The sequence below is a fragment of the Panthera uncia genome (assembly GCF_023721935.1).
Source record: "Panthera uncia isolate 11264 chromosome D3 unlocalized genomic scaffold, Puncia_PCG_1.0 HiC_scaffold_8, whole genome shotgun sequence".
NCBI classification, from domain to species: domain Eukaryota; kingdom Metazoa; phylum Chordata; class Mammalia; order Carnivora; family Felidae; genus Panthera; species Panthera uncia.
This window is the reverse complement of record NW_026057586.1, coordinates 17107342-17118723: the sequence shown is the minus strand read 5'-3', so window position 1 is coordinate 17118723 and position 11382 is coordinate 17107342. Positions and strand designations below refer to the sequence as shown.

The following is an 11382-nucleotide window of genomic DNA, read 5'->3' as shown; positions in this document are numbered from 1 at the left end:
CATCATTATTCCCATTTTTCAGATGGGAGAAGGAAAGTGATGACTGGATTAAGAAAAATCTCATCTAAGGTCACAGGACTTGTAAGAGATAGACCGAGCACTCTCGTTACAGAGCTTGCGCATTTAACCGGAATGGAATACTGCCTTTGCGTTGATGGAGGCATGTGTCCCAAGCTACGGCCTTCCTCTCCCCTGCGGCCACGGCAGACCTGAGGCTTTGGCCACCTGGAGCACCGAGGGAGCATCCCTGAAAGTACAGGTCACGCTCCGGTCCCCCACCCATGGGGACCCAACCGTGAGCAGGGAGGGTCTCAAGGAAGGAAGGAGGGGAGCTTTGGTCTTTCACCCCTGGGGGCTGGAAGCCACAGAGAGAAGCTGACCCATTTGCAATAAGCCTTTTGGCCTTGGGGTTCAAAGCCCATGGGGCCCTGCTTTTTATCTGCGTTATCGATGTCTGTTTCCGTAGCTTGTTTGAGGAGACAGAGCCAGAAAGCTGGAAGAGGGGGTTGGAGCCAGCTGACTGGATGGTCAACCCTGGCGAGCAGTTTGCCCTCTTCTTGTGTCAATTCCAAAAGGCAGGGTTTGGAAATAGAGTCAACAGAGAGCTTTCCTTCATCTGCACATAAACAGCCATGGAGCAGTGTTTGGAGAGAGTTGGGCAATGCTGAAGGGAGTTGGGTCAGGAGAAGAGTCGACCTGGACTTTTAAGTCTCTGAAGCCAGCTTGGGCCTCCGTGTTTCTACCCACACACCTGTAGCTCACATCGAAAAGAAATGCTCCGGGCTTGTGTGTTCCCTCCCCACCCCCACCCACCCACCATGGAATTACCATGGGCCTCAGAGAATGTTCTGGAACACCCTGCCTTCTCCCCTTACACTGGGTGTCTGTCGTCGCTGCACAAACCGTCACCAAGCAACCTCTTTTTGATGGCCCCAGACTTCTTGTTCAAGGACAACCGCTCTCTAGCTTAAGCCAATTCAGAGCTGACTGGAATCACATGGTGTAATAAAAATAGCCAAATGCCATGGGTAGGCATAGCAACCATCTACTCAGAGGGCTTTGGAAACAGAGAAGGAACATTAGAAACTATCTGCTCCGAACGCCTTGCTCTGCAGATGAGAAAACTAAGAGTCAGAGAGGGGGGCTTCTTACCCAAAGCACCCAGTTTGCAAATGACGGCACTAAATCAGAGCTCGCTCCCCCCGAAGCCGTTTTCCCACCACACTGTTTGGCCTCCTGCTTGTCTTCAAAGCTTTCTAGTTCCCATTCTCAACCATCCATTCAGCCTCTTGTTGGTTCTTTCTGGAGTATTTTCTGGTACCAAGTGATGGGCCAGGACCTGGGGACGAACCGATAACAAGATTCGTCCATTCCTTCGATGGGCTCCCATGGGAATCCTTCGTGGTCTCTCCCTCCCTTCCTCCCCCTTCCCTTCAGAAAGGACAGTGCGGGTGGGGTCACCCCTAATGAGTCAAAACAGAATCTCTGCGACCGAGGTCCAGACATGGGTAGTTTAAAAACCTCCCCAAGTGAATCGAATGATGTAGCAGCAAAAGCTGAGAGGCATCACTTGGAGGCACAGCTGTGGAAGTCACAGACCCCAGGTCTACCTGATTGGGCTCCTCAGACCGTCTCTCCCGCTGCAGAGAGAGGAGAGCGAGGGTGACCGAGCACTGTCACACTGTCACTCTCCCTCACCTGTTACCCGGGCAAAAGGGCCAGCGGAGCCTCCCCAGCGACAGCCTCCAGGGTCTGGGGCCACCAAAAAGAGAGAGTCTGAAACGTGTGCAGAGCAGACAGGGCACGACCAGATCTTCGTACTTGCTTTTTCCTTAAAGGGAACTGAGCCGCAGTTCTGTTTCACTGATTTGGTAAATTGATTTGTGATGCGGTGTCAGTGCCAGGCGGCTTCCTGTAATATTGCCGAGAGGGTTCACGAGAGTCAAAGGTACGCAATAAATCAGCGAAGGAACGGGGTTCGGAGAAGATCCTTGCTCTCCCCCCAGCCCCACCCGAAAGCAATCTGTCACTCCAGATGACTCACGCACTGACAAGAAAGCCTAAAAATATCCACGCCCGACATTTGCATCTATTAAATAGTGGTTTTGTCGCACATCGCCGGAAATTGGATTTTCTGGAGGTTACTGGGAGTTCTCTGCCTCTGCTTCTGGGTGTGTGCAGCGTCAGAATGAACTCCAGCATGGGAGACGTTCAGGTGGACTCCATGTGCCTCAGAACCAAGTCGAGTCATTCGTTGGTCCGTCCGCAGCATCTGTGAGATTCAAGTATTTTTGCAATAGTTGGGGGAGCGCCTGGTGTTGCCCTTAGCCTGACCCAGGGACAGACGAGTGTCAGATGACCAGGCGTCCTGCTAGCTGAGCGGGGCCGCTGTGCTCCGAGCTCTGAAAAGCAGCTGACTTTTCTTTGCTCCCCCTCAGATAGGCATCAGGTTTTCTTCTAGGGGCTTACAGGGAGTCAGGGTTTGCTGTGGCTTCTCGGAGGGTGTCACCCAAGACAGATCAGTGAATTCAGAGGCCCTCATTCTGTCAACCAAACCTGTAGGTTTCTTACTCTGGTCTATTGCATAAGCAAAGCCTGGGCTGTCACAGACCGTCTCCTTCTTCCATAAGAGCCGCTAAGCAACATGGAGCCGGAACTCAACCTCAAAGGGAACCCACAGTTAGCTTTCTGCCCCTGAAGACGCAGAGGGAGGAGAAGGTCCCTAAAATGACGAGAGCAAGGCCGCTGGAAGAAATGGCCTGTCGGGAGGACCTGGGACTCCACCTTTCCCAGCCCTCTTAGACCAAGTGAAGAGACTGCCCCCCAAATCCCACACCGAGACGAACAAGTTCAGGCCACCAGCAAGGGGGAGCAGTCTGGCTTTGGGGCACTCAGCTGCCAAAAGGGTTTGAGTTCTAAGGACAATGGCCTCCAAGAGGCAGGGGCTGTGTTTGGGTTAAGAAAATTCCGGAGGTGCGCTCTGGAGAATTTCCTTGCGGGTCGACTCAAACCAAACACGTGGCTCCAGGTTGGGGTAGGAAATTTCATGGCAGTGTTGTTGGAACCTGCAACAGGTGAAGGGATCCGGGGACCTATTTAAACAAATTACGATCCACCCTGTCCCTAGAATGCATGGTGGCTGGAAGGGGTCCACGGAGAAGTCTCACGGGGTGTAAACGTAATGTCCCCTCAAAATCATTGTTTGCAGCTGGCCTATATATCATCTCCCTTTACTCTCCCTTGAGGCCAACTTGGGCAGATTTTTCAAGGTTCCGTTTTTGAAATATGTCCAGTCCTCTGTAAAACTCCAACTCCTTTAACAATTCACAACGTTCTATTACTCAACCAAAGAAAGAGAGTCAAGAGTCTCTCTGTGCACTGATACAAAGTGATCTCGAAGATACATTGTGAAATAAAAAAGCAAGGTTCAGAATACCAGATACTATGGCGTGGATTTGTATTTAAAAGGTGGCGAAACCATACATACCTGTGTCTATGTTCATCGTCTACACGAGAACTAACAATGGTTGTCTTGGGAATGGGACGTGGGGCCCCACTTTCAGTGAAGGCCTCTGTGAATGGTTCAAAGCAGCCACCCAGTTAGAGATAAGCATCTCCCCTATGCTGGGAAAGAGAGAGGAGGCCAAATTACATCCATTTAGCAAAAGAGAGTAATGAACAAAATAGCAAGGAAACGGACATCATCAACTTGGGGTACACAGTAGACGAAGAGGGCACCGGTGCCAGCCAAGGGAAAACGCGTGTTACCACGTTCTAAAACAAAGTTGGTAGCCACGTGTCACCAACTTCTAAAGAAGACAGCTTACAATAAAAGGTGCCAGTGATTTAATATCCTTAAACCAGAGGGAAAAACCAAAAGCCTATGGAAAGGCGGAGAAGTAGAGAAACGCTTGTCTCCGTTGGGCACGGATTTCGCTCACAGACTCATGTACAAATCCTTGGCCATATGCTGTCTCATTCAAACACCACAGCCACTTTGTAGATGAGGACACTTGGGTCTGAGAGCTGCCTTAGTCATGTCACACAGCCAGTAAGTGGCAGAGCGGAGAACCAGACTCAGGTGCTTTTTGTAATTCTGAGGGTGATTCTTTCTTCCACACACATTCCTGGGAGCCACGTGCCCTGAAGGGAACAGGGAGCCACTGGATGCCACGGAAATACACAGTAACCCCACCATGTGCCCTCTGTCCGTCTAGCCCCCACCACCTGATGCATGCTGCCTTTTATAATTCCAGTTTTGAGCCACATCGATTTAATATCAACCCCCCCGTAGTGTCAGAAATCTTACCAGATTTGCTATCTGATCCTTTCTCATTCTGTTTTATTGCTGGAACAATGCTCAGTCTACTTTGAAGTGCTAAGGGATGAATGGGTCATAATCTCAGCCCACTGGAACTTACCAGGGGCCTCTGGAGATGAAGGCTTAGCCGAGATGTCTCTACCGTTCCCCAAACCCCAGGCATCTCTTGTCCTCCTCCCTGGCAACCTCCACGAGCAACTTCTCTGACATCCTGCCAGACCAATAAAGACATAGTTAACTCTTTTCCCTTTTCTACTGAAATGGAAACAGGTTATACACAGAGCCAAGCATTCTGGGTTTTTTACTCAGTAACACTTTGAGCAGAACAATAGATCTCTGAGACTGATTCACAGGTTTCTTAAAAAAAACACACACACCTGGAGCGCCTGGGTGGCGCAGTCGGTTAAGCGTCCGACTTCAGCCAGGTCATGATCTCGCGGTCCGTGAGTTCAAGCCCCGCGTCGGGCTCTGGGCTGATGGCTCGGAGCCTGGAGCCTGTTTCCGATTCTGTGTCTCCCTCTCTCTCTCTGCCCCTCCCCCATTCATGCTCTGTCTCTCTCTGTCCCAAAAATAAATAAAAAACGTTGAAAAAAAAAATTAAAAAAAAACACACACACCAATACATCTGACATTATTTTAATGGCCCCAGAATATTTCTCTCTATGAATATACCTTATGTTATTTGACCAGTGTCTTTCTAATAGATATTTGGTATGTTTTTAATCTTTTTCTATGTGAGCAATACTGCGATTTGGGGCACATCTGTAGGAGAAATTCGTAAAAGTAGAATTGTGTCAAAAGATATGGGCTTTTGTAAACCTGATAATTTGCTTTGCAATCCGTACTGGTCTATATTCGCACCAGCAGTAGATGAGGGTGCCAGTTCCCCATACCCTTGCCCACACTGTAGAAAGCTAGATTTCTCTCTCTGTCTCTCTGTCTCTCTGTCTCTCTCTCTCTCCTTGAGAGAGAGAGAGAGAGCGAGAGAGAATCTTAAGCAGTCTCCACACTCAGCGCAGAGCACGACGCGGGGCTCGATCCCATGACCCTGGCATCATGACTAGAGGTGAAATCGAGAGTCGATTTCTCAATCTCAATCGACTAAGCCAGCCATGCGCCCTGAGCTAGTACGTTTCCACAGTGGGCAAGAGGCAAGAGGGTTGCCTGCGTGGGGTGGATAGTAGAGAAGCTTCTGGTGCCTGTAGAGAAGCTTCAAGGCACTGGGAGCTGCCCAGGAGAAGAAATGTGGCTGCCACAAGAGACATGAGAAGCTCTGAGACCAGCTCTACCCACCTCTCAGTCCTGCCAGGGTGAAGCCAGCAGAAACGCCCCCGAATCCACAATGACCTTAAGGCTGGTGCCAAGATATGTTTGCATTTCATTGAGGGGAAGTCACATCCAAGCACGTGAGTCAATCTCAAGTGCTCATAGGCACTTGCCCAGGTTTGCTGATCTCCACGCCCGGGTAGCCTGTTGACTCTCTCGCATACAGCCTGGTGAGGTGCCAGCAATGATTAATGCTCTCTCTACTGGCAGGGGTCTGGTTTCTCCAAAAAGATCGTGAGGTCCGAGAGAGGAGGTCTCTGTCTTTGCCTCCCCCCTCCCCTCACTACAGCCTGCAAAGGTGGTTTGATGTGTTGGACCCCCTGTAACGGCCTCTGGCCCCTGTCTTCTGGCCTTCTGGTCAGCAAAGGCAGACTTCTCTTTAGCTTTCTAAAGACAAGGCTGGCTGTTACCCTTGTTCAGCGTCAGGCCATTTTCTAGCCACGTCCACTCTGCTTTGTCGCGGCTTAGATACCAGAGTGAAGTCAGGGGCCAGAACTGACCCCTTACCTGCCCGATGCTGTTTGTCCCTCCTGAGGGACAGGTGAAGATACGGCTTGTCTCCCCGACAGAGAATGACCGAGCGACGGACCGTTGTCTGTAAACAGCTAAGGGATCCTAATGCATCTCAATCTTCTCTGTGTGACAAATCCTCCCTGCCCAACCTGGCCACCCCACGCGACCAATATTCATGGGAGGAGAAGGGAAGCTAGGAGGAGAGGGTGAGAGGCACACTGTACTGGCCACAGAGTAACTGAATCAGAAAACCCCAATATTAGAGCTTCAGGAGGCTTATGTCAACCAGTCTCTGTGTGTCACCACTGAGAAAACTGAGGACAGCCAGGTGGGGGAAACTCATCACGGAGCAAAGTCTCTACCATCCAGAGCGGACCTCCACTGATCTGGGATGCCTCACAGCAAGGCTGTATGACTTTCAGAGAAATTGGCCTCTCCGCCTTACGATGACTGGTTGAAACATTCTCCTTCACCTTCAAGTATGCTATGACACCAACCCAATGGATGAATGCAGACACAGAAGGCTTATGGAAGGTCTGGATGCTTCTCCCAATCAAGCCAAACTTAATGGTACTCAGATGAGCCTCCCTCGGGAGCACATGCCTTGGCACATAGGTCCCCAGTGGGAGTATTGTGAACACCTTCCAACACGATAATCGTTAATGACAAAAATACACTTTGAGTCATATCAATTAGGAAGAATACCCTTCAGGACGATTTCAATGATTTTTGAAGGATCTTGATGGTCTAAGTAAGAAAGCCCCTACCGTGTATTATTACCACCAGCAACACGTGATGCTTTACTGTCATGTGCTATCTCTTCCCAGCCAGCTAGGTCCCAAATCCTTTTTCACTAAAAAAAAAAAAAAAAAAAATGCTTTGGATTCTATTTCCATTATTGGTAATTTTATCACTGGGCTTTCCTTGCTGTGCATGTCAGGCTCAAATTCCAACAACCGGCTAATAGCCACCAATCTCTAGCATCATTCCAGACCCAGTAAGCATTATTTTGACATTCTAATAGCATCAGGTGCAATTCTCAGACGTGTATCTTTAAATATATGGAGACAGAGTCCCCCACACAGGCACAGCCTATAAATCAATATCAGACACTAACTGGGTAGTATGTTGATGATATTGGTTATTAACATGTATACTCTGGACAATATTTTATTCTTTTAGCAAAGGTTCTGATTTGTCTTCCAGGCTAGCTATTTAAATGGCTTTCCTGAAATCCCACCAGCAGGAACGGAGACCTTTGTGTTAATGTTTATACCCCTCTCAAGGATCCTCTTTCAACATCCATATCCCCGAGGAAGGAGGAAGGACATCACGTCCCTGAGTCCTAAAACTCAACCTAATCTGCTACTTAAAACCAGCTTTTCGCCAGTGTGCCAGTCCCTAACTGCTGTTGACTGACCTCTGTCTCCCACCAGACTGTACATTTCTTGAGGACAGAGGCTATGTGTGTTTCATTCATGAGTATCTCTAGGGCTCAGCATGGTGCTCTGCACACAGGAAGCGTGAAATAACTATTTACGGAATGAATAACACATCGGCCTACTATACCAGATCCTTCTCCCTAGACTAGTAGTTCTTAAGTGTAATGACCTCTTAAAAAAAAACCCACAGAACCCTCCACCCACATAATAACAGGTTAGACTTTTCCAATCTATTGGTTAAGACAATGCATAATGACCAAAGTTATGTTGAATTCAGTGGGACATTGCAATAAATGCCGATGTCATCAATCACAACAGCACCCACATATATTCAAAGGCTTGGTGTGCATGTGGCTTTTCAGGCCTTGGCAGCCTCTCTGAGGCTTCCCACGTCTGCCACTCGGAAGGGATGATGTACTTAAGGCAGGAGAGAACTTTCAAAAGCTGGGGGACTCAGGTTCTCCTAATTCACAATTTTGCCGAGGGAAAGTCCTGTCCTTCACGCTTGGTGAAAAGAATGAGGCTCAAATGGGGGGGTGGGGGGAACAATGTAATCAATATCTGCAAAGGCAATTAACCCCCCAGAACGCACCAGTTCTCATTCTAGTGGCTCGTCACCCCTGAAGTCTAGTGCTGATGTGTAAAAATAATCACCCTCTCTGTGTATTCAGGCTCGACTGGGAAGCTTTTAAAGGGTGTTCATTTTACCAAGACAGGATCACTGAGTCAGCAGGGAGAAGAGGGGGGCCAGGAGCACAGATGGGGATGTGGGCTGCAGGCCGATGTCTCAGAGAGTCTGCAGCTCCCACGACCAGTGTTCAGATCTGTGGATCTTTCCCCCCTCCCTTTCCCGTTTGGTGCCCATCCCCATGAGCACATTGCAAGGCAGCTCGGAACGGAAGTCGTGCTACCTGGTGCCATCCTCTTGAAACAGAGATCCCAAGGGACACCCATCAACTTCTACCCAACGTGGCACCAGCTCTTTTGTCCCCACCGCGGTCATCCCCCCCAAGCGGGCCTCACCAGAGCCTCAAAACTGCCTCTCTTATCCTTCCCCGCACCCCTCTTCTCCCTGCTGACTAAGTGATCCTGTCTTGGTGAAATGAACACCCTGTAAAAGCTTCCCAGAGCGAAAACAAAAACAAAAGCAAAAAAACAGAAAAAGCCCAAAGCTTCCCAGTGCTGTTGGGATAACGATGAACCCTAAACCTTTGCTTTCCCAAGTCCCAGGGGAGAGCACCCTGCCTACCTTGTGTCCTCATCCTGCGCCTTTTTCCAGTGGATTTGCTCCAACCCCATCGGCTCACCTTCTGGTCTCTGTCTCAGACGTTCATACATGCTGTTCCCTGTACCTGGTATCTTTCCAGTCCCTGCTGTTGCCTAGACAATTCCTACGCCTCCTTCAGCGGCTCATGCCAAACATGGCTTCCTAGACGAACCGTTTCACGACCCCAGGACTAGGTCAGGCCTCCAAGTACATCCCCCTGACGCCCCCGACTCTTACTGCTAACACGCCGAGCTGTCTGCCTCCCTTTTGGATCAAGTTAAAGCTCCCCTAACTCCAGCTCTGAGCAGCCCCCGCACTGTCGAGGGTCAAAGCCCTCTGTTTCCACTTGGAGGTCCCCTCTACTATGTTTGCAGCTTCACCGTGACCTCTCACATCAAGCCAACCCGGCCTTTGTCTATACAGAGATCCTAGTTCTTTGATGTCTCGCTGCCTCTGTTCTCAGCTTCCGACAAGAGACCCTGTCCTCCTGCATCTGTTGCCAGGTTCAGAGGCCTTGGAGCTCTGCTTCTGACCCTCCGAGCAATTAAAGGACAGCAAGGTAAAACCCCAAATGCAAAAGCCCCCCACCCCACCTCCCCGCCCCTAGCCCCCTCCCCGCAGGCCCACCATCAGTTAAGTTCTCTGTGTCTTTTAAGGAAGAAAGGGAAAAGTAAACTATTTCCACCCAATAAATACATATACAACATGCACCTAAGTATTTTTTTCGGATCCTTTTTATTTATACCAAATGTATTCTGATACATTCTGGACTCGGGAAGCACTGCACTAGTCATCATCCTTACCCGAATTTCTAGTCTTTTCCTTTTTCGGTTTAAATGTCTGCACAATATTACATGACATAGCTCTACTATTATGTTGTCATATCATAGGGCTCCATTATTTACTTACCCAGTCTCCCATAGATAGTTTGCTTCCATTTGTTGCTCTTATGAACGGTGCTGCGGTGAATATTTTTCTATCCATGTTTTCGTGTCCTTTTGTGAATATATCTGTGCGGTAAATCTGCAGTTACAGAACTACTGGACCAAGAGAGAGGTACTTTCGATTTTAACAGACACTGTCAAGTTATCCTTTAAAAAGCAGACCATCGGGGCGCCTGGGCGGCTCAGTCGGTTAAGCGGCCGACTTCGGCTCAGGTCATGATCTCGCGGTCCGTGAGTTCGAGCCCCGCGTCAGGCTCTGGGCTGATGGCCCGGAGCCTGGAGCCTGCTTCGGGTTCTGTGTCTCCCTCTCTCTCTGCCCCTCCCCCGTTCATGCTCTGTCTCTCTCTGTCTCAAAAATAAATAAATGTTAAAAAAAAAAAATTTTTTTTTAAATAAAAAAAATAAAAATAAAAAGCAGACCATCAACACTTCCGGCAACAGTGTTTGAGAGTGGTCAGGCTGTGAGCGGCCTGACCAATACTGGATGTTGACCAGCTTTTTAATTTTTGCTTAGCTGCTCACCAAGAATTGATACATCATCTACATTCTACAGTCAGGAGCGAAGTTGACCGTGTTTTCATGGGCTTGTTTTTTCTGTAAACTCCGTGTTCGTATCCCTTCCTAATTTTCACGTTGAATTATTCAATCCGGATTTCGAGGAATGCTCTGGAAACGGAAGAAATGGAGTCGAGTGCTGTACTGCTTTTTTTTTTTTTTTTTTTTTTTGTCTTTTGACTTTATCATTTTAATCCTCTAATGTTAGAAATCCTTGGTCTTAGGCTTTGCGTGCTGCTAAGAATGCATTGCCTGGCCCCAGATTATACACATTTTTATAAATTTTCACAAGCCGGACAGTTGCTGCAGGCAGTTGTGAAGGTTCAACCTAGTGTTTAGCACTCCTTGGCCCCCTTGGGATATCACAGCTTCACCAGAATGCTGACAGCCTATCTTCCTTTTGCTAGCTGGGATTTTCCCCCTGCTCGCAAGTTCAGCCACAATAAGGCAGAGAAAGACAGATATCCTGTTTTCACTCACATGTGGAAATTGAGAAACTTAACAGAAGACCATGGGGGAAGGGAAGGGGAAAAAAACATAGTTACAAACCAGAGAGGGAGGGAGGCAAACCGTAAGAGACTCTTCAATACAGAAAACAAGTTGGTTGATGGGGGTGGAGGAGGGGGAGAAATGGGGGATGGGCATTGAGGAGGGCACTTGTGGGGACGAGCACTGGGTGTTGTATGAAACCACGGATCACGGGAATCTACCCCCAAACCAAGAGCACACTGTATACAGTGTATGTTAGCCAGCTGGACAATAAATTACATTTAAAAAATAAATAAAAATAAATAAATATTAAAAAATAGCCAATACACATGAGATTAAGTCAATTGATCTGTTTTTCCCCTCGTTCCAAACTCTCAGCTAGGTTATTGGCTACCTTCTGTTGCCCTTTACACAACCTGGATTGAAGAAGACACCCCATAAACTCAGGTCTCATTAAAATCCTGGTCTTCAAACATAAGAATCTATTTGCACGCTGTTCTTAAAGCTTTGGGAGGAAATGACTTC

General features: G+C 48.5%; 1 long non-coding RNA gene across 3 annotated transcripts; it reads right to left on the bottom strand.

Annotated features, from left to right (window-relative positions):
• Positions 1-1059: 1059 nt before the first annotated feature.
• On the bottom strand, positions 1060-4529 carry LOC125914733 (uncharacterized). 3 transcript variants are annotated; one of them, XR_007455405.1, is made up of 3 exons: positions 4422-4529; positions 3488-4143; positions 1060-2272 (listed from the first exon to the last, which is right to left on the bottom strand). It is a non-coding gene; the product is annotated as an uncharacterized LOC125914733 (long non-coding RNA). The 3 variants fall into 3 exon arrangements; XR_007455406.1 differs by having other exon boundaries at positions 3488-3624; XR_007455407.1 differs by having other exon boundaries at positions 3488-3619.
• Between the last annotated feature and the right edge of the window lie 6853 nt (positions 4530-11382).